This window comes from Thunnus thynnus, chromosome 6 (assembly GCF_963924715.1).
Source record: "Thunnus thynnus chromosome 6, fThuThy2.1, whole genome shotgun sequence".
Lineage (NCBI taxonomy): Eukaryota > Metazoa > Chordata > Actinopteri > Scombriformes > Scombridae > Thunnus > Thunnus thynnus.
Window position 1 is genome coordinate 29,705,321 of NC_089522.1, and position 24,938 is coordinate 29,730,258.

The following is a 24,938-nucleotide window of genomic DNA, read 5'->3' on the forward strand; positions in this document are numbered from 1 at the left end:
AAAAATGGGGATTTCTGCATTGATGAGACCAATGTTTCCATCCTGCAGTGCTGTTTAAAAAAAAATCAATAGTCAATAATTCACATTTACACTGATCCACAGAGTCATGCTGGGAGCTGCCCAGTTCAACCAGTCTGTGATTTTACTTGATTTGATGTCTGTCAGGAAGGACTCGATGGATGCAACAAAAATTCTCACATATTTCCAATGATTTGATTTGATTTGATTCCATTTGAATGTTTTAAATTACATCTTTGTCATTAATTTTTCTTCTTTTAGCTACTGTCTTTTATTACTCTGGTGTCTTTTTATGAAGTTTTGTGTTTCTTTTACATTTTGTCTTTTGCCTTTTATATTTCATGTAAAGCATTTTGAATTGACTTGTTGTTAAAATGTGCTGTACAAATAAACTTGCCTTGCCTGTATAATCACTGTTTCCTTCTATTTCAGCAAAAGAGGGACTGATCTACATAAAACATTCCCACAAACTACAGCTTTTACAATACAGTTTGTTAGTTTATCATCATGAAATCAAAAAATAATTTTTATTATTATAAATTTCTCGCTTTTTGGTTTCTGATTCTTTCTCAAAAGAGAAATTTACAGAGCAGATGTTTATGTTGTAGCATGATGCAATTTAATTTCAGTTATACTTTAATCTGATATCGATCTACTTTAATTACTCCCAAATTCTCAAATTGATGCGGTTGTTTTCCCAACATCAATGACTCCACAAGGGCAGATGGATGTAAAAACTGTTCAAAGCAAATTCACTTTTTGATTTGTTTCCTTGAATTTTTGTTTGAGAATATCTGAAATTGTGGACATTTACCTGTTAAACTAAAAGGTTTCCTGTGGAGTTTTCTTGTAAACAAAAGTTATGTTTACATTGAGTGTTACTTAATAAAAACACATCGTATGTATTCTTGGAGTCTAACACACATGTAAAATACATTTCCTTCCTCATGAAACATTTGCAAAGCAGATTTTTAAAAAGCTACGTTTGTTTACATCCATGTTTAGCTTGCAGTCTTCTTCTTGCCTGCTTTATTGGTGCATTTAAGGGATAAATTAATACAATTATTTCTTTTGCTTTTTCATAGTTTCAAGTTGACCCCTTCTGTCAGGGTTAAAATACACATGAACCACTGAACATAACTGTTTATCTCCTTATTGTAACAACTTCTAAACTTGACTTTTGCCTCCTACATTATCAAATCAAATCAAATTTATTTATAAAGCATATTTAAAAACAACCACAGTTGACCAAAGTGCTGTACAATAAGATATCAAGAATAAATTAAAACAACACAACAGGGTAACAGCAAACAAGAAACAAGAACAAATAGAAAACAAATAATAGTGGAACACTGGGTTTTAACGACAGTCAAAGGCCCGAGTGAACAAGTGAGTCTTTAGTTTGGCCTTAAAAGTGTCTGGGGAAGGGGAACACTTAATGCCAAGAGGTAAGCTGTTCCAAAGTTTTGGGGCAGCTACAGCAAATGCACGGTCACCCTTACCCCTCAGCCGCGATCGAGGGACAGTGAGCAACAGTTGGCCAGAGGATCTAAGAGATCTGGTGTTGTGAAGGGGGCAGATGAGCTCCGAGATGTACTGGGGCGCCAGGCCATGTAGAGCCTTAAAAACAAATAAAAATACCTTAAACTCAGTCCTATACTTGACTGGTAACCAATGCAGGGAGGCCGGTACAGGTGTGATGCTGTCTCTCTTCCTTGTGCCAGTTATTAGCCGAGCAGCAGCATTCTGCACTAGTTCCAAGCGAGACAGGGATGACTGGCTAACACCCAAATAAAGGGCATTGCAGTGGTCCAGACGGGAGGAAATCAGAGCTGTTGTGACAATCTTCAAGTCGTTGAATGAGAGGAGTGGTTTCAATTTGGCAATGTTTCGTAGGTGGAAATAACAACCTTTGACAACAGAATTAATTTGTTTATCAAATTTTAGAGCCAAATCAGAAATAACACAGTAATGGCTGGCATGAGAATAAAGGTGAGGGGCCTTCATTGGTAAATTGTTTTTCTGTTTAACAACCACGTTTTTTTCCACATGACAAGACTTTTTTTACCGGTTGAAATTTTTTCCACAGCTCTAAGGAGGGGAACAGAGAGGTTCAACTACCATCAAATAATAACGTATTCACACACTTTGTGGTCTTGATATGCTGATTTACTTTGGCTGCTACTCATGTTTCTCTGGTCCTCTGTAAGAAGTAATATTTATTTTGCAAAATGTAAAAGGAAGGTAGTTGGAAATGCAGTTAAGCTAAAACAATCAGGCTGAAGCAACAGAACACACATTTTGTTATGAGTATGTTCAAAAAAATACAACAAAAAGAAACTGAATTTTGTTTTATATAAAACAAACACAGTTCAAACAAGAGTTGATTTTAGGTAATTGTGAACATTTTTAAAAAAGGATCATTTCTGGATGTGCCCTGGTAGCTCACTGGCTAAGACACATGCTACATGACCACAAAGTCCGCGGTTCAATTCAGCAGCATGTCACCTCCTCATCTCTCTCTTCCCCTTGTTTCCTGTCTACTCTCTACTGTTGCTGTAATGAAGGATAGTTACAGACTGTCAACTGAACTGAACAAAACCTGATTACATGCAAAAATAAAATAAGCCAGTTACTGAAAATTCTCAGTGAGTAAACCCTTCAATATTACTGATTAAGAGATTATTTTGAGGAAGTAACAAGTACTGGTAATGACTTACATTTTAAAGTGACTCTGGTCATCATGAAACTCCAAATAAATGATGAATATAACGTAATAAAGAGAAACACAGAAATAGAAAGTGAATGTACTCACTGAGGAAGAAGAAGCAGATCAAAGTGTGACAAACTTTCATGTTCAGGCTTTGATGGTTTAATTCGACCTCTCTTCCTTCTTCATTGGCAAACCAGGAACTCCTCACTCTAAATGATGGAGTCCCTCCTCCAAACACACACACACACACACACAACTCTGCTCTCCTCCCCTCACCATCAGTCTCTTTTTCTACTGCAGGTCTGAGTTTACCAGCAAATACATGCAAGGTTTTAGAGCTGCAACGATTAGTGCAACTAGTGCAATTTTCATACTCAAATGATAATTTTAGTCATTTTTTTAAGCAGAAAGACAAATGTGCTGGTTGCAGCTTATCAAATGTGAGGATTTGATGCTTTTTAGTGTCACACATGGTAGTAAACTCAATTTCTTTGGATTTCTGACTGTTGATTGGATAAAGCAAGACATTTTAATATATCACCATGGGATATTTTCTACATTTTATGGACAAAATGAGAAAATAATCAGAATCAGCTATTAATGAAATTGTTAGTTGCAGCCCTACAAGGTTTAATATTTCAAAAATGGGAAAACAACACACTCATAACTCTGATGCAGTTTGCAGAAACATTGATCCTTCATTTGTTATGAGTGTGCTGCTTTCTCATATCTTTTTATGTCTATTTGCGAGTCAGCACCTCACAAGAACAGGTACGCAAGAGTTGTACAGTTTCACATAAAGTGCATCATAGCACAGAGACAGCACTGGTGAAAGTCACAAACGACCTCCTAACTGCATCGGACAAGAGATTTCTCTCCCTACTTGTCCTGTTAGATCTCAGTACTGCATTCGACACAATTGACCATCAAATCCTATTGCAGAGACTAGAACATTTAATTGGCATTAAAGGATATGCATTAAACTGGTTTAAGTCCTATTTATCAGACCGATTTCAGTTTGTACACGTTAATGATGAATCCTCCATGAAGGCAAAAGTTAGACACGGAGTTCCACAAGGTTCTGTGCTTGGACCAATACTATTGACCTTGTGTATGCTTCCTTTAGGTAATATTATTAGGAAACACTTCATAAAGTTTCATTGTTATGCAGATGATACCCAATTATATTTATCAATGAAGCCCGATGAAACCAATCAGTTAAACAAACTCCAACCATGCCTTAAGGACATAAAGACCGGGATGACCTGCAATTTTCTACTACTAAAGTCAGATAAAACTGAAGTTATTGTGCTTGGCCCTAAACGCCTTAGAAACACATTATCTAATGATATAGCCACTCTGGATGGCATTACCCTGGCCTCCAGCACCACCGTAAGGAATCTGGGCATTATCTTTGATCAGGATATGTCCTTTAACTCCCACATAAATCAAATTTCAATTTCAATTTCATATTTCTCCCATTTTAGCTTTGCTACATTGGCTTCCAATAAAATCTAGAATAGAATTTAAAATCTTTCTCCTAACTTACAAAGCCCTTAATGGTCAGGCACCATCATATCTTGAAGAGCTCATAGTACCGTATTATCCCACTAGAACACTGCGCTCCCAGAATGCAGGCTTACTGGTGGTTCCTACAGTCTTTAAAAGTAGAATGGGAGGCAGAGCCTTCAGCTATCAGGCTCCTCTTCTATGGAACTATCTTCCAGATTTGGTCCGCGGGGGCAGACACCCTCTCTATGTTCAAGAGTAGGCTTAAAACTTTCCTTTTTGATAAAGCTTATAGTTAGGGCCGACCCGGCTCACCTTGGATCAGCCCTTAGTTATGCTGCTATAGGCCTAGACTGCCGGGGACTTCCAATGATGCACTGAGCTCCTCTCTCCATCTGTATGCATTCACCACATAGTTTAAAGTTCAAAGATAAAGATGTATGTTCTACTGGTATACTGAATTTCTTTTAAATTAGAGAGTTAGTCTGTTAGGAATTTGCACAATATATTAAAGGATAAAAAAGATTGTCCCGGTGAAATTAAAACAAGACTAAAAGAGTCTATACAGCCATGCTAACAGCTCTGTGAATCTGTTTTCAGGGACATTGAGCTAAATGATAATGTCAGCATGCTAACACGCTAATCTTTAGCAAATATAATGCTTACCACGTTCACCATCTAAGTTTAGTGTGTTAGTATGCTGATATTTGCTGATTAAGTACAGCTGAACCTGATGGGGATGTCATTTGTTTTGCAGGTATTTGGTCATGTGGTTAAGGGATCAACACAGTTACAATAAAATAATTCCCAAAGGAATTATGGTGCCTGTCTGAAATTAGGATTCCTGTTGGCCTCCCTGTTTATTATAACCTGATCTGAAAGTTGTTTACTGAAGTGGTGAAAGTTTCATCTGAGTAACAGTTTTTACTTTTTCTTTTTCAACAGGGTGGAGACGCCCTGTTGAACAGAAAACATTAAATTCTTCCTCTGAAATATACAAAATAGGTTGAGACTCTTTCATTTCATTACATTTTATTTTATACCATTGTCAGTTATATTTCATATTATTATCACCACATTCATTTCAAAAGTGTTGAAGAATCATGAAATAAGCTGCCACAAAATATCAACTTTAAAACAAAGGCAGATGGATGAGGAGGAGGAGGAGGTTTGATGGTAACAACAACAAAACAAAAACACAAAAACAAGCAAAAAACTTAACAAAACACAAATTCACATTAATACAACTTTTCTATTGATACAATATTTTTATGCAGTGCACATGTTTTTCTTGTGGCCTCTTTTTTTCTCATAAAATATAAAAATGTATATTTTTAAATAAAAAACGTAAACTTGGTTTCAGTCATAAATTCAGTCATAAAGTATATTTTCCTTGTATGAAAAACTATATTCTTTAAGACAGAAAATGTAACATGCCACAATTAACTGTCTTGATAAATACTGATACAACAGTCATCATAGTAAGAAAGTAAATAAGTGCCTTTCAAAACAAGAGTTATAAGGTGCTGTACAATAAAAAACATTAAAGAAAATAAAAAAGAATTTTAGAAAAAGAAAAAAACAGCAAAGAAACAATATGAAGACATCTAAACTCATAACTAGCATTTTACTGTTAGCTAGTCAATGTTGAACTAATTTGAATTACTTTATAAACTGTTATTTTTTTAATCCACAACAATCCATCATAACTTAAAAGGTACAATCTTGATTTGCAAAGCAACCAGTAACTATAGCTGTCAAACAACTGTGGTGAAGTAAAAAGTACAATATTTTTAGAGAAAAATAAAGAAGCTTTTGCTGCTGAACATGTTACTCCATGTCTGTTCACTGTTTCCTTATTAAATCTATCAGACACAACACAATCTAAATCAGTTAGGAAAAGCCAAGATGCTCAGTTACATCTGTGGCCGTGGTGCTGATAGTGCTGCGTCTTTGTTATCTGTTTTTATGGTTTAGCCTCCTCAGTATATCTACTGTTATTAACTTGTGTGTTTCAGGATAATATTAGAATCCAAAAAAACAAAGACATAAGTAAAAGCAGTATAGATGAGTTGTAGAGGAACTGTTGCTGTTTAAAACTGAACTGTTTAACACTGCTGCACTGACTGTTTCACAGAAAACAGTGGACTCTTACAGGAAACACAAAGTGAAAGTAAAAGCTTCGGGGAAGTTTTAGGCTTTACAATAAATCTTTGAGTGTGTTACAGGAGTCAGTGCTAATCCCTCACACAGAACCCACTGGACTGTTTGACTCAGTATGCTGACATGGGAGTACAAGAAGCCAAAATCTTATATCTCACAATCTCACAAATCCACTGTTTTTACATGTTGAAGTCAATTTAAATTGGATTTCAGAGGAATATTGATGAGAAATAATTATGTGTAAAAGAAGAAAGAAGAAGACAAAAGTAAATACTTTGGTCTAAAACTTATCATAAGTTTTTAGCCATATATGTGGTTCATATACGCTGTGATGTTGTTCTTTATAGTGTACATGTTGCAGTAGGAAATGTTCGGTTTGAATTAGCACTAAATGAATACAGCTCTGTCCGTCCGACAGTCTGCAGCAGACTGAGGTTGTTGAGTTTTGAGTCCTGGAAGCATTTACTGCCAAGTGTCTGCTGTGCTTAGGGGTAAATCAACTATAAATCTCTTTCTGCTACTGCACCCTACAAAATGTTTGTCAAATAGAGATGATAAGAGGTGAACATCACTTGAGTATGAGGTTTCAGTGGGTGGAACAGGAAGTTGTTGGCAGGAAATGGAACAATCGTGGTGGACATGTTGGCCTCTGACAAGTAAAAGTACAGTCTTATTTGTGCACTTTGCTCAATATGATAAAAGCTGGTATATGTGGTTCTAACATATTAATATGTTCACTCTCCATTATTTAAAAGCAGTAGACACAGAACATAGACACCCATAAATACTGGAGAAAAGAAATATATCTCAGTGGAGGTTTAAAATGTCATGTTTTATTTATAATGCAGAAAACTTCAAACGCTACTAAAAAGGTGTCATTGTTGGAATAGAAGGAACAAGACAAAGTAAGAGAGAGCTGCATTTGGCTTGAAGCCTCACTCTAAGTCATAGGAAGGTGGTCGGGGTGGATGATGATCACACAAAGTAGGACTCCGACACTGGAGACCAAGATTTGCATTCTGAGATCCAAGTGTGATGGAAACTGCCTTCCCATGATCAAACGAATGTGCCGGTGAGTGTGCAAGATAACATTATGTCAATAAGAGACAGTTCCCAGAGAGTTAGCAAGAAGGCTAACTTGTGATGTAGCATTTTAGTTTTCTGTATGAGATGATTTAAGGCTGCCAGGTCGTTTTTATTTTGAGAAAAGGCGAAAGATGCTGAGACAGTATTATTTCCAACATAAATCATACTTGTATTATCACCAAAGCGTCAAGGTCGCTCATGAACTCAGCAATAATGACCAAATGATTGAATATGATTGAAAAAAACGAGGTGGAGTCTAGAAAAATAAGCTACACAATATGAGGGGTTATGAAGGGTATATAATATCATGTTTTATGATTTTGCATTAGGTTTTTTATCCCAGGATAAAGGCCTCGTTTTGCTTTGTATTGCTCTTTATGCACAGTAAACCTTTTCACACTGAACTCTACCAGCTTCAAGTGTATTTTTTTTTTAGTCTTTCTCTTATATGTTTTGAGTTTAATGCTAAGTTGTGGGCGACCTGAAGATTTATTGGCCCATTTGAAGATTTTTCCACCACACAAGTGTGGTTAAAGGTTTAGGCTACAGAGACACTTTGGTTCACATCAGTGAAAGATTGTGGTTTTGGTGAAATGTTAATAAAGTAAACATATTGCGTCTCGTGACTGAGTTTTTTGGTAGTGCCGGGCTCTGGTGATGTCAATCCAGACTGAAATATCTCAACAACTATTGGAAACATTGATATGAAGTTTTGTTCAGACTTTCGTTGTGTCTAGACGATGAATCCCACTGATTTTGGTGCTACCCTGTCATTTCCTCTTGTGCCAGCATGAATTTCACATGAAAGGTTAAGGTGATCCCTTAAAGTGTAAGGCTGATGTTATTCTTAATTATTTTCAACAAATCCCATAAATAGACCAAAACCAACAATGCTGTGGTAGCAGTGAGTAATAACAGTAGCAGGACGATGTGTCTGGGATTGACTCAAATAAACTACAGTGCCCATATTTGTGGTGATGAAGGAACACGCTGTGACTCACTGATGTGTTTTTAATAGTCTTTGGACAACAATGCAGTTCTGTGGTATAGAGATCATGGAGCCGTAGGCATAGCACTTAGTAGAATTGATTGATTATTGATTTGGTCTTTTCATGGGATTTTTTGAGTATAGGAAAAACGTAGAGTAGGATGAACTTTATCCTTGAACTTTTCCTCTAAGTACAGTCAGACAGAATCACTAGCAGGGATGTTGACTCTTTGTCTTGTTCAGTATTGAACCTATAGACCAGGATCTTTCTCTAATCTTAACCAAGTGCTGCAAGTGCGTAACCATAACCAAAAGTTCAATCATACTTTAGTTACTACAAGCGGATAGTGTAGGGAAAACAAATGTCAGTACATTGTCAGTGAATATTTTACAAATTTTGCAAACTGCCTGATACGTTTCCTTATAATGTTGATAAAAACATGACTCAAATGAACTGAAAACCTGTTAAAACATGACTTTAGATGTGTCTAAGATGTCATGTTAATATCACATCTTACATGTATCATTTATTTTTGCATAATTTATCTGCATTTTACATCATTACGTTTTTTAAGATTCAAATATTATGCTTTAATATAATTTGCAGCAGGGCCATTCAGCACCTTGTAGACAAATAGGAGGAATTTAAAGTCTATTCTAGCATTTAATGGAAGCCAATGCAAGGATTTAAGAACAGGTGTGATATGTGTGCTTTTCTTAGTCCTGGTTAAAATACGTACAGCAGCATTCTGCAGTCTCTTAACAGTTTTTTGGGGGCATCCAGAAAAGAGACCATTGCAATAGTTGAGTCTGCTTGTGACAAATACATGTACTAGCTTTTCATCGTCTGAATTAGACAGAAAGCCTCTGATTTTTGAGATATTTTTGAGGTGATAGAAAGCTGATCGTGTGGTATTATTGATATTACAGTGAAAGTTAAGATTATTATCTATGATAACACCAAGATTTCTGGCATGTTATTTGCTCTCAAGTGAAAAGGAACTGAGTTGGGCTGCAATTTCCTTTCTCTTTGCTTTTGCACCTATAATAATAACTTTTTTATGCTGTTGTTTTACCATCATTTAATATAATTAAAATATTTTAATAACATAAGTTCAAAGTATATTTTTGCAAAATACATTTAAGTAAAAGATGAAATTTAAAGATTTTCACTGCAAAAAAATAAAAGATTAGAGGTTACAGTAGATTTTGTCCTGATTCCTGCTGGATGCATCTACAGCTGGAGAAGTGGAGTTTGCACATTCATCATTGGTGGAAAACTGGGTAAAGTATTTTATCATGGAGACAAAGACAGTACACATGAATCTGGATCCAAAAGGTGAAGGCCTGACGCAAGTCGCCCTCATGTTCCTGTTGTAAGACTGCCCCCCTATGTTCAAATCTGTGAAGCACAAACTACAATGATCATGTTTCTTTTTTTCGTTGTTTTTCCCCCTGCAGCATAGTAACACAGAACATCAGAAAACAATCAGATATTTAAACAAGAAGCAACAGAACAGTCAGGATCAACACTTCAAAGATTTGTGACAGTGCAGTAATCAGTCCTCAACTGATAAGAAGCAGAAGAAGAAAGCATGGTGGATATTCATACTGGATTTGATTCTGATGGAGAAAAACCATTAAACTGTCAGAGAACTGCCTCTGTCTGTCTGATCAATCGGGAAGCTGAAGATGCCCAATTTAATGTATCCCTCCCCCTCTGTGGTTTGGACAGTGTATAGCTTTATCTACACCCACAATATGATGATGATGATGAATTTGAGGGGTAGAAGTGTGTGAACTTGTTTGAACATCAATAGCATCATGATATTGCTGTAAGCCTCTTTGAAACTAACTGCACTGAAGTGCTAAAGAAATAAACATGATTTCAGTCACTTCCTTTTGAACAGAACAGTCTTTTTACACTGAGGATGACACAACATGCGAACACAGATGGGCTGGGCTGGAGAAAGGATTAAAGTAAAACTGTATTTATTTTCAGGACTGCAAATTTAGAAGTTTAGCCAGGTGAGGTCCAGGTACTAGTTCAGAGCTGAGCCAGGCAGAGATCCAGAAGGTGAAGTGTGGAGTATTAAAAGGTATTAAAAACAGTATTAAAGGATTAAAAATGTAATGAACCTGCCAAGTGGGTGGAGCTTTCTTGGAGTTTTCTTTGAGTTTATTCACAGACAGGTCCACAGTCCGGAGCAGAAGGTGGTGCTAATGCACCTAATGTGTGGTAATGAGTGTTTTAACTCAGGAGTCAGAGCAGTTGTCTATGATCTGGGAGACTCCAGTTCGAGACCTGGTGTGGGGACCTTCTTCATAAGGTAGTTTATTCATTAACACTTATTGTAACAATTTAATTTTCTAAAATTAAAAGCGTAATAAAAACAAAAACATGATTTTTAAGCCTCTCTCCACTTTTATTCAAATACAAATAATTTTGCTGCCTCAATAGATACAGATACAAATACAAATACTGGGCCCTCTGCACATCCCTAATATATATACAGGGGACTAATCACAAAACAGGGCACAGCTGAGGTAAGCAGGGACCAGAATAACAAGGGTGTGGCAGGCAAAACACAAGACAACGCTGATGAGGCTAACACAGGACAGGTGAGCAGGATAAAGCAGGCCGGGCAGGGCTACAGGAACACATGAGGAACACAAGAGGTTACCGACAAGACAAGAATAAAACCAAAGCAAGGCAGAGATAAAACTAAAGAAAACCCTGGACTCAGAGGGAAAAAAAACAATATCAAACTCAAGCACTACACAAAGAAACATAAATGGCAAAGGCAGTTATCACAAACAATTTGTAACCCAGAGCACATTCAAAACACACACAATCCTCTTAATCACTGAGAAAGAGTTTATGCTGTGAAAGTTCAGACCAGAGTAAAAACGAAGACAGACCAACCAATGTAGGCAACCCAAATAATCACCATGCAAGATAGTCTTTTAAAGACCCAACTCAAATCAGCTTTCTCCCACTCAGTCCAGTCCAAACAAAAAGGGAGAAAAGTCTGAGGGCCTCTGGAGGACCGGTGGAGAACGGCAGCTAGGGACACAGTCAGACTGCAAAAAGAACCATAACATTAACAGCAGTGTAATATATGAATTTGCAGTAGGTATAGAACATAGCATTAAAACAATGGTGCATGTGCCAGTTAATACAAATCAATAACGGAAACAACAAGAACACAGTACAGAAATTTAAAAAAATATGCAGCGTAAATCAGAAAAAGTATTAACAAAAATGTAAAACAGTACAGAGAACAGGCAAATAATAGATCGAGATATTTTAGATCACAGAAGGAAGATGTCCTCAAAATAAACCACAACTATTCCTGTGTGGCACGATTGAGTGTGCTGTACGTCTGGTCATCCATAGTGATTGGATTGAGGGTCTCGTAGATGAAGGATGGATTGACGTTCTCGTAGTCTTCCAATTTGGAGACTGGAGCAGAATTCTCATAGACAGGCTGAAAAAACAACAGTACAATTTACCAAGGTGACAAGGAATGATAATGTACATGAGATACATAACCATTTTAACAGCCCAGATATTCTTCTGTTAACTAAACATTTAGAGCACAGATACCTTGATGTAAAGTAAAAAAGGAAAACAAAGAGTTGAAAAAAGTCACCTCCATATTTGTGCTGGTTAAGGGGGCCCTGCTGTTCACATCTGTGGAAGACAAAGTACAACAAAGGTGTTTTCAATCTTCTTCATTTGTAATTATTGAAAGAGTGAGAATAGGAAGGTAACTCACTATTAGAGCTTCCTCTTTTCTTCCACTTGTGTAGGAGCGGTAGAAAAACAGCCAACAGCACAACAACCACAGTCACAGAAACAATCAGAGGAAAGATGCGACCTGGATGAGAGACACACAGTGTTCAAAGTAGTTCACACTGCTGTAGAAGGGGAGTTGCTGCGGTTTATTAAATCAGAATCAGAAACAGGTTTATTGCCAAGTAGGTTTACACATACAAGGAATTTGCCTTGGTGTTGTCCTACCACGAAAGATAGATATATAAATAAAAATGTATAATGAAAATTAGGGCCATATGAAATCCATTTTAATTTCTTTCAGGTTCCATTTTATTTTTTTGCAAATTCCGTGTTTTCCGTTTTAATTTTTCTGAATTTTGTGTTTTACGATTTAAACACATTTTGTCATCAAAAAGAGTGTCTTATCATGTGGTGGGTGAATAATTTCAATTTTTAACAGTTCAATGAGAAAACATTCAAAATTTAATGAATATCAAAGAAAGTGCTTCAATAAAGTTATAAAACAAAATATTCTGTCCTTTTGTAAAATAAAGTACTTCGCATCTAAGCTTCACATTATAAATTAAAAAACAGTAAAAATCTGTTGTTGCAATCTTCCATCTTTCACAGACATCTCCGTTGAAGTACATGATTGTCAGCCTCTTTGTGTTCAGCTTAGTGAGTGCCTCTCGCTTGTAGAGTCTTGTATTTGCTGAAACTCCTCTAACAGTCGACTGAGCTGACTGGGTGAGTAGATGTAGGGCACTGCCACCTCCGCAACCCTCGGAATCTCACACTCAGGCCCCTCCAGTATTCAACAAGATCCAAACCAAGTGTGTAGACTTCAATTTGCTTTTCCATGGCTGGAGCCTGCCTAGGATCAAACACTCTAACCAGCCTGTAGACATCTTTGGCTGGATGTATGTCCCAATTAGGGGTATCGCGATATACCGGTATTGACCGGTATTACTGGTACTGATATAACTGTGGTATTTAAAAAATGAAATATTGATATCATGTTAATAATACACATATAATAATATTGTGCATATAATACACACAACTATGGTAAGAACACAACTCCTTGTCTTTAAGTGAGTACTCATGCGACACATCTTTGGAAAGCCAAGATTCTTGTGATTTGATTGATGCAAACCATTTCAAGATACAATCACAACAACTGTTTCTGTGGAAAATACCATCTAAAGTTCAGCTGAAGCTAATATGAGGTTTAACAATCTAATTTAGAAAAATCAAGTGGATGTTTTCCAAAGTTCAGTCTTTTTAAGTGCCAAATTCCCTCTTGTGTTTCTGTCCCTCCTTCATACCTTAGCACGGAAAACCATCAAGAGAAACACAGAGTAGATTTTGTACTGATCAGACTGAAAATGCAGAGGGTCCCCATTTCATTTGTCTAACTCAGGTCGCTAAAGCCTTATATCAGCTTCAGATGAGAAAGACAACTGTGAATTGTGTTACCAATTTCTTGCAATGAAATTACTCAAGGAAGATATCTGATCTAAAGTTTAAAAAAGGAAGGAGGAAGTGGTTTATCTTTTTTTTCTTTTCTTTTGTTGCAACCTAAATAGCAAAATTGGTAACAGGTTGTCTTTGTCCTGAGCAAAACAGTTATGAAAGTCTTGAGAGTGTGTTTCCTCTTTTCAGCAGTAAAACATTGATGCATTCATCAATGCATTTAAGGAAGACTTAATGAAACAAGACTGGAGAGAGGTTGATGTTGATGAAACAGACAAAGCCCTCAATGCAATCCTGGCTACATTAACAGAACTCTATGAGGAAATTTTCCAATTAAAAAAATCCAGAGGGAAGCATAAATATGTGGATAAACCATAGATTATTACTAAGGGGCTGCAGAATGCATGCAAGAAGAAAAATACACTCTACAAGGAATTCCTAAAGTGTAGAACTAACAAAAATGTAATTAAATGAGATGTAAAGATAAATCAATAAACATTATGAGATGTAACAAAAAGGAGTATTATAGCAAGTTGTTGAAGGAAAATAAAAGTAATATTCAGGGAACATGGAGAGCGCTCAACAACATAATCAAAAAAGTATTGGGAAAGCAGATTAGTTTTTTTGTTAATAATCAAAATGTAACTATAAATAACAGAAAAGAGGTTGCTGATGAATTCAATGACTATTTTGTAAAAGTTGTAAAAGATGTAAAATAAAGAAAAACCCTTAAATGAGTAGGTGTGTCCAAACTTTTGACTTGTACTGTAGTACCCAGCAGCATGTATAAATGGACTCTAAACTGAAGGCAACAACTGGATAACGGCAGTATTACCAACAAAGCTTTACTACTGACATTAGAACAAAATTGTAATGAAAAATAAATAAACCTTCATACATGCAGACAAACAAATTCATGTACTTGAACATATGACATACTTAGTCACAGTCTGATTGGCTCGCAGGTGTTGGTTAAAGAGTATGTACACCCTCGACTTCTGCCTGGTTGCTTCAAGCCAGAATATTTAAAAATGTGATGTAGAGAGTGAAGCGGAGGCTTGGCAACGTGGTACGTGCAGGGGGACAAGAGACAGATTTGCACACTGACCATCACACTGGCCTAGACATACTAGGCTGGTTTAGCAGCTTTGGAGGGTTTTATTTTTGCACACAACGCATGTACTGCTGGAAAAAAGCACCTGTAACTCATCTAGGAGAGTCCTCTGTTTCTGTGAGGTTATCTTTAAAAGTAAAGTTCCAAAGGTAAATGTACCTTGCCCTCTAGCTGATATCACAGACTGGTTGGTGGTTTCAGCAGAAAATGAAGTTGTGGAGCTTCTTCTGAAACTCTGTGTTGTTGCTGGTGTGGAGGCTGATTGGACTGATGTTAAAGAAGGTCTGAGAGTCAAGTTTGGTTTTGAAGTGGATGGAGCTGTGAACAACAAAAAAGAAACAAGAACACAGTGATAGAAAATAAATCCTGATGAGAGGAATAAAATGCTCCTTTAGTTGATCAACTGCTTAAAAAAATGTAATTAAATGGTCAGTTTATAGTGGTGTTGGTTAAAGAGTATGTACACCCTCGACTTCTGCCTGGTTGCTTCAAGCCAGAATATTTAAAAATGTGATGTAGAGAGTGAAGCGGAGGCTTGGCAACGTGGTACGTGCAGGGGGACAAGAGACAGATTTACACACTGACCATCACACTGGCCTAGACATACTAGGCTGGTTTAGCAGCTTTTGAGGGTTTTATTTTTGCACACAACGCATGTACTGCTGGAAAAAAGCACCTGTAACTCATCTAGGAGAGTCCTCTGTTTCTGTGAGGTTATCTTTAAAAGTAAAGTACCTGGATGTACCTAATGTACCTGGACTTGTAGCTGGTGTTACAGTTGTGGAGCTTCTTCTGAAACTCTGTGTTGTTGCTGGTGTGGAGGCTGATTGGACTGATCTTAAAGAAGGTCTGAGAGTCAAGTTTGGTTTTGAAGTGGATGGAGCTGTGAACAACAAAAAAGAAACAAGAACACAGTGATAGAAAATAAATCCTGATGAGAGGAATAAAATGCTCCTTTAGTTGATCAACTGCTTAAAAAAATGTAATTAAATGGTCAGTTTATAACTTTTATTCCTAAAAACACTGATGCAGTAAATACTTACTGTATCAATCTTCCCAGTGATTTGTTAAACCAAATATCTGGGGCCTCATTTATAAAACATTTATATTCACGCTTAACATTGGGGAGAGGCAACCCAGACTTTCCAGGATCCTGCCACATCCTGGCATCATCCTGGCATTTCAGCAGCACTGTGCTGCTCCACAACTGACCGAGAGTGTAAATAGGCCTAGCAGACAGTCCAGCCCTCTCCTCTGTGCTCTGGGGTTGGGAAATGGGATGGTGAGACAGCGTTGATGAAATATTGATCGGAATTTCATTTGAGATTTGAGTTCAATTATATCTTTTAAAATTGAAAGGTGCTTATGGAATAGTTTTGGCTCACTAGCACAAACACAAATAACACTGCTGGTTTGAATGTTTATGATAAAGTGGATCTATCATTAACTTGTGATATGAAGTGAAATGAAATGTGAGAGAAATCATTATACAATCTGTCTTCCATTCCCCACCTCACCATCTGCATTGCCAATTTCCCCCGTCTCCAAATTGTTCATACGCATGGGTCAGAGTTTACATACAGGTGCACACATTCTCCCGTCAAGTTTGTTTTTTTATAAATCCAAACTTTTTTGTGGGAAGTGGCGTACGTCTCTTTCAAGCCCCATTTTTCAAAATGTGAAAATTTTCCTCTGACCTCCAGAAACATGAAGAAACATTTTCATGACTTTCAGTAGAACCTCACCATCTGTGACGATGATCTTAAACTCCCAGTATGGATCTATTGCTGCACATATATCCAAACCACACCTGTAACGTCCAGAGTCAGATTTGGTCAGCTGTGTGATGGTCACATCCAGACGACTTCCTTCAGGTGTTTCTTTATATTCCATGATGTATCTGTCTCTTTGAGCTCTGTAATTATTCATTTCAACAAGAATGTCTTTCTTCTTACATTCGTCCTTACAGAAGTACTTCATGCTTCCAGTGTTGGTATAGGGACATTCAACTGTGATATTTTGTCCTTCAGTTCCTGTAAAACTGAGGATTTCTGCATTGATGAGACCAATGTTTCCATCCTGCAGTGCTGTTGAATCAGTAGTCAATAATTCACATTTACAATGATCCACAGAGTCATGCTGGGAGCTGCCCAGTTCAACCAGTCTGTGATTGGACTTGATTTAGTCTCTGTCAGGAAGGACTCGATGGATGCAGCATAAAGTCTCACATTTTTCCAGTGATTTGATTTGATTTGATTCATTTTGAATGTTTTAAATTACATCGTTTCCTTTGTCCTCATTAATCTCACTGTTGATCTAATATGGGTCAGGTTCTATATGATGACTACAGAGGAGCACTGTTGAGGCATTTTCGTAAACAAAGATGGCTGTTGCTGATGTGGAATGGTCTGTTGAATCCACTATTGCAACAGTATTAAACGAAGTGGACGGTATTTTCTCTAAAAAAAAAAAAAGAACAAATAACTGCACTCAAAGCTTTTGTTGATAAGAAATATGTGTTTGCTGTACCAACAGAATTTGGTAAGTAGTCTGTTTACATGTTTCCATCACTCAGCGCTACGTCACACGTTTCATCGCTCTGATTGGTTGTAGGTCTATTTAAATGCGACCAGAGGCATTTTGGTCCGTGCCTGTTGATAAAGCCCCTCGTAAATAAAAATTGAACTGAGAAGTTCCAGACTGATTCACATTTGCAAATTGGTCTGGCAATGCAAGGCTAGGTTATTCCCTTTTCCATGCAATAACTACAAACCTTTAACATTGTATGATCTGCAATGTTACTAAATAAGACATTACAATTTACAGAGTAAGTGAACTGAAACTGTATTTTAAAAGAAACCAATGTTTGAATACCATGGTATTACAGAGTCCTTACCACATCCTTTCATCAAAATGGATGGTTTCCTTTCCCATGCAATATAGATAAACTTTTACCATAGAGTTACTAACTAAAACATGAACATGAATTTTATTGAATAAGTATGCTGAAACAGGAGAACTGTCAAGAAAGTAATGCTTAATGACATGGTAGTTACAATGTATTAAAAAAAGTGTGTTTGTGATATAAGTATCATAAAACAAATATAATAATACATTAATACAATATAACCATGATACAATGTAACAATATGTACCAACACAAAGCTTAAATTGTTCTTAAGTAGGATGATTGCTCACAGGCTGAGGAACACCAGTCACACCAGGATTTAGGATCTGCACATTTATTCTTTATAAGACCAGCATGGGGCACAGTCAGTACACACACACACACACACACACACACACACACACACACACACACACACACACACACACACACACACACACACACACACACACACAACTTCATTTTTGAAGTTCAAATATTAACATGGAATGACACACTAGAGTCCACTGTGGTGGCTGATGTGCAACTATACCATCAAAACTCATGCATATCAAAGAAAACGGCTTTTGAATAGCTGTCCACTGTAGTGACCACTATGCATGAAAGGGTTAAATACAGGTAAGCCAGAATAAATGACTTTTCAATAAATATCTTAACCAAGGGAGAGAGAGTATCACAACACATCTTATCAGCACAAAAGCTGTCAAACTTCTGGAGGGAATTTGCAGCTACGTCACTCATGCATCTTTTGTGTGTCATGAGTTAAAGCCCCCACCGCTACAACAAGTAAACTTACTATGAAGACATATACATTCATTCAACATAAGGTTGGTGATACACAGAAATTTTGACTGTATGGCAGTGTAATACTGTGTGTAATATTCTCTGCCAGGATGTGATAAGGACTCTGTGGTACCATCGGATTAAACATTGCTTTCTTTTACAGTAAAGTTTCAGTTTACTTACTCTGTAAATTGTAATGTCTTACTTAGTAACACTTAGTACACATGGTAAATGTTTGTGTATTGCATGGAAAAGGGAATAAACAGTTACAAAGGATATGGTAAGAACATGGTAATACCATTGAAACAAACAAGGCTTCCTTTTACATTATAGTTTCAGCTCACTTACTAAGTAAATCGTAAAAACATCTGAAAGAACATACCTAGTATTTAAGAAGATGTACTATGACACTAGAGGAAACTGTTCCTGTGGAGGTTGTTACCAGATAAGTATTGATGTAATTTTTCAGCTTATATAAAAACAATTTCATAGTTTCTCAGATAAATCTAAAGGCTGATTTATGGTAGGTCTCTCAACATTTCTGATATGTGTCACTTGACAGAAATGACACATTTTCGACAGAAAAAAGTGTTGCACAACACTTTCCTTTCATGTTGCACATCTGGAGTATTTTGTTATGTTGCAGCTACCGTTCTATTTTGTTGCCTAATGTGACTGGGTAGTGTTACTAATGTCACCATGGATATTGTAGTTTTCACTGAACTTCCTTATTGACATTTTGGTCTGTAACTTTAGATAACTTGTAACATCCTTGTTTAATTAGTCCTGGCAAGGATGATATAATCTAAAACAAGCCGGCTGGAGGATAGCGTCTGGTTATCGTGGAGACGACTGAAACCTTTCGCCGAAGCATAAATTGAAAATGTTACACAACTCTTTAATTTCTGTTGAGTGACACTTATCAAGTGTTGAACGACTCCCCATAAATCAGCTTTAATAAACTCTTTATAAATGGATGAAGCCATGAACAATAACTGTAAAAGAAAAAGTAATTTACTGGAAAGTACTATCTCAATTTCTAGATAGTACATAATTAAACTTGGGCTTTTAACAACATAAATCTTGGATAACTACAATTGTATTTTGAATTGATGGTTGATAGAGGAGGTGTTTCTAAGAACTGGTTTCCTACTTTCCAAAAAAGTACACAATTTTATCAGAGTTATTACGAACCTAAACCGGTCACAACAACACAGTACTTAGTTGAGTTGATGGGTAATAGTGGAAGTTTTTCTTATTATTTCAGCTGTAGTTTCTCCGTATTTACCTACTTATTTACCAGTGGTAATTACCCAACAATATACTGTATATTTACCATATACTTAGTTATTAAGGAATTGTAACAGGAAGGGGTACTCACTTCGGTATGCAAAACAAATGTAAGCAAGAAAATGTGTAAAAAGCAGTGTGTGCTGCAACATTAAAGAGACAGTTGAGTAATCAGTCCTCACCTGATAAGAAGCAGAAGAGCAGAACAGGGTGGATATTCATTCTGAACTTGTTTCTGATGAAGAAAAAATCTTTAAACGACGGGGAAACTGCCACTATGACTTCAATAACTTCTGTCTAATTTACAGCATATACAGTCTTGTTTAGTTCCGCACTTTAAGTTCCGCATTACTCTATGAAGATGCAAGTTTTCATTTCAACATGGTTTCCTGCTCTCTCACGAACTGATGCTCTCATTCTCAGAACTGAGCTCTACATAAATGTTACATACTCAATGTACTGATAATTTTGTTGCGATAAAACTTCCTTCTTTCTCGTAAACAGTAAATGCAAAATGGTGACTTTTTGTTGTGTCAGGAAATTAAATGTCCTATTTTAACTGTGTAAGTTCAATGACAAGTGTGAAGTGGTGGGTCTTAGCTGCACGGACTGCGTGGGCGTCTCCAGGCTCTGCTGCTTCTTTGGTTCATATAAGTGCAGCAATGTTAAGTGGTAAAGGGCTTGTTGAAGTAGTGCATAGGCCGCACTATTAAGAGGTTAGGGGTGGGCTTCCCAAAAATGTAATTTACGTGGCTTGCTTCTTGTTTGTATGTAGTAAGTAACAGTTTATTTTGGTGAAAACAAGTGAGAAAAACAAATGAGAGAGCAGGAGATGCATCATATTGTTCAGCGAACAACCAACAAAAATGAACCAACAAGTAGAGCAACTCAGTCATTCCAAAAATTACAAATCCGAACAACAAATCCCATGTGAAGAGTCAAACCAATAATGAACTGCTGCTGAAGACTTCTGTTGTTGTCAAAAAACTATAAAAAACACCACAATGAGACACACTGCTGCACTGGGTGACATGTTCTTTCTCCATTAAGATTATGGTCTCAGCAGTTTGTTTCGAAATGGCTCCAAAGACGACAATCACATTTTCAGTCTCTGGAGAGTAGTTCTGTATAAGCATGTGCTGGAACGTGGTTCTGTTGTCAGTGCTTCACTGGCTTTTTGTGCTACATATCACAACTTCTTTAGTTTATAGGCAAGAGATTTGCACTTTTGTTTATTTTTGTTTTGAGTAGGTCATCTTAGATTGATTAATTTAGTCACTGTTAACCCTCCTAGAAGCCATAATGTCCCAAAAAATTAAATACATATTTAAAGGGCTGTAAATCTTTGTTGCTGGTGGTTCCTGGGAGTCTCATGGTTTTCCCACAGACCAACAGGGTGGAGAAAGTGGAAGAATATTTTACTCAAGTGAAAAGTACAGTTATTTCAAATACATTTTAGTCAAATAGAAGTAAAATTACTTGTACACAAATGTATAGACATATGCATAGACATACACATACTTGCACACACACACACACACACACGCACACACACACACACACACACACACACACACACACACACACACACACACACACACACACACACACACACTCATAGTCATTATAGAGAGGAATTGTAATGATGAGGAAATATGAGCAGATGCAAGTCATAGCCACAGCTTCCTGAATACAGTCACTTGATAAAAATGTTCTCGTGGGAATTAACTTTTTTTGCTCTGTGTGCTGCAACAATCAGTCCCCTCACCACTTGTTGAGAGAACACACTCTTTAACTTTGCTGTAACAGTGTCTCAGTAAGTACTGATGTGGTGATTTGCAGATGTATTGTAAGTAAGTAAATAAGTAAACTTGATTTCAATAGCACCTTTCAAAACCAGAGTTACAACATTTACTGCTAATGCAAACCGAACATTTCCTACTGCAACATATACACTGTATAGAACAACATCACAGTGTGTGTGAACCACACCATAGAGCCCTTATGTCTGGGTGCACACTGAACGCTGATTATAAATTACAAATAATGCAAAGTGAAAGGAATACATAATCATACATATAAAGGAAAATATTAAGTATCAACAACAACAAAATATTAGAAAAGAAAAGGGAAAGTAACATTAATTCAATAAACAAAGGCTCATCCATAATCAATTATTTCCATTGGACCATAACACTTGGCTCTGGATTTCCTAACAGGATTCTGGCTGATGATATTGTTATTGAAACCAGCTGACTAGCCACATCTTTCACTCCACACCTTCAGTTTGTAAGGCAACCTTTAATCTCCTCATGAAACACAGTATCACTGAACACAGCTTGGTCTTAGAAAACTTTGATGTTAAACTTCAAAAAACAAAATCAACTTTTACTCATACACCTTTACATAATTTGCATGTACACCAAAATCTACTTGTTTTTTCTGTTTTTATTCCTTAGCGCCCTCTGTTGGATAGTTAAGAACAATGCGATGCAATGCCCCTTAACTGACTCCATTACTTGTTGAGTTTATGAGGCGTTACACACCAATGTAAGATTGTCATGGGAGCAGTTTGAGGTTTTCTTATCCAGTAATATACAAGACACTCCTGTTAAACTGCCACCTTTGACAATCACTCATCCCCTGTAGAAATGATCAATAGTTTTAAATATCTTAGAACTATGATCAATGGCCACCTTAACTTCACAGAGAATAATGACTACATTGTTAAGAAAGCCACACAGACTGTATCTACTTAGAGAGTTAAAAGATTTTAATGTTGATAGACAAACTTTTTTATTTTACCCTTCATTATTATCATGTGGTGTAGAAATCCGAGTGTGAGGAATAAACTATACTTCCCTCTTCTCCATCAAAAAATTCATAAACTCACTGTTGAGTATGTTACTTTAATAGATGTAAACATACAATGTTGGATGAAGTCCCAAATGACAGTTAATACATACAAAAAAAAAAAAAAATTAAAAAAATATGAAATATTATAGTGGAGTTAAAGTGGTGTTAATTTACAGCATATACAGTCTTGTATAGTTCCTCACTTTAAGTTCCGCATTACTCTATGAAGATGCAAGTTTTCATTTCAACATGGTTTCCTGCTCTCTCACCAACTGATGCTCTCATTCTCAGAACTGAGCTCTACATAAATGTTACATACTCAATATACTGATAATTTTATTGCGATAAAACTTGCTTCTTTCTCGTAAACAATAAATGCAAAATGGTGACTTTTTGTTGTGTCTGGAAATTAAATGTCCTATTTTAACTGTGTAAGTTCAATGACAAGTGTGAAGTGGTGAGTCTTAGCTGCATGGACTGCGTGGGCGTCTCCAGGCTCTGCTGCTTCTTTGGTTCATATAAGTGCAGCAATGTTAAGTGGTAAAGGGCTTGTTGAGGTAGTGCATAGGCCGCACTATTAAGAGGTTAGGGGTGGGCTTCCCAAAAATGTAATTTACGTGGCTTGCTGCTTGTTTGTATGTAGTAAGTAACAGTTTATTTTGGTGAAAACAAGTGAGAAAAACAAATGAGAGAGCAGGAGATGCATCATATTGTTCAGCAACTGTGTAAAAAATGAACCAACAAGTAGAGCAACTTGGTAATTCCAAAAATTACAAATCCGAACAACAAATCCCATGTGAAGAGTCAAACCAATAATGAACTGCTGCTGAAGACTTCTGTTGTTGTCAAAAAACTATAAAAAACACCACAATGAGACACACTGCTGCACTGGGTGACATGTTCTTTCTCCATGAAGATTATGGTCTCAGCAGTTTGTTTCGAAATGGCTCCAAAGACGACAATCACATTTTCAGTCTCCGGAGAGTAGTTCTGTATAAGCATGTGCTGGAACGTGGTTCTGTTGTCAGTGCTTCACTGGCTTTTTGTGCTACATATCACAACTTCTTTAGTTTATAGGCAAGAGATTTGCACTTTTGTTTATTTTTGTTTTGAGTAGGTCATCTTAGGTTGATTAATTTAGTCACTGTTAACCCTCCTAGAAGCCATAATGTCCCAAAAAATTAAATACATATTTAAAGGGCTGTAATTCTTTGTTGCTGGTGGTTCCTGGGAGTCTCATGGTTTTCCCACAGACCAACAGGGTGGAGAAAGTGGAAGTACTCAAGTGAAAAGTACAGTTATTTCAAATACATTTTAGTCAAATAGAAGTAAAATTACTTGTACGCAAATGTATAGACATATGCATAGACATACACATACTTGCACACACACACACACACACACACACGCACACACACACACACACACACACACACACACACACACACACACACTCATAGTCATTATAGAGAGGAATTGTAATGATTAGGAAATATGAGCAGACGCAAGTCACAGCCACAGCTTCCTGAATACAGTCACTTGATAAAAATGTTCTCGTGGGAATTAACTTTTTTTGCTCTGTGTGCTGCAACAATCAGTCCCCTCACCACTTGTTGAGAGAACACACTCTTTAACTTTGCTGTAACAGTGTCTCAGTAAGTACTGATGTGGTGATATGCAGATGTATTGTAAGTAAGTAAATAAGTAAACTTGACTTCAATAGCATCTTTCAAAACCAGAGTTACAAGGTTTCTTTTTCTCTTCACTCTCCTGCAGCCATATCAGAGCTATATACATTTACTGCTAATGCAAACCGAACATTTCCTACTGCAACATATACACTGTATAGAACAACATCACAGTGTGTGTGAACCACACCATAGAGCCCTTATGTCTGGGTGCACACTGAACGCTGATTATAAATTACAAATAATGCAAAGTGAAAGGAATACATAATCATACATATAAAGGAAAATATTAAGTATCAACAACAACAAAATATTAGAAAAGAAAAGGGAAAGTAACATTAATTCAATAAACAAAGGCTCATCCATAATCAATTATTTCCATTGGACCATAACACTTGGCTCTGGATTTCCTAACAGGATTTTGGCTGATGATATTGTTATTGAAACCAGCTGACTAGCCACATCTTTCACTCCACACCTTCAGTTTGTAAGGCAACCTTTAATCTCCTCATGAAACACAGTATCACTGAACACAGCTTGGTCTTAGAAAACTTTGATGTTAAAC

The 24,938-nt window shown here is 36.7% G+C and overlaps 1 long non-coding RNA gene across 1 annotated transcript; it reads right to left on the minus strand.

The window, feature by feature from the left end:
* Window positions 1-10,683: 10,683 nt before the first annotated feature.
* LOC137185403 (uncharacterized) lies at window positions 10,684-12,715 on the minus strand. Its single transcript, XR_010928853.1, has 3 exons — window positions 12,260-12,715; window positions 12,134-12,174; window positions 10,684-11,968 (listed from the first exon to the last, which is right to left on the minus strand). It is a non-coding gene; the product is annotated as an uncharacterized lncRNA (long non-coding RNA).
* Window positions 12,716-24,938: the final 12,223 nt, after the last annotated feature.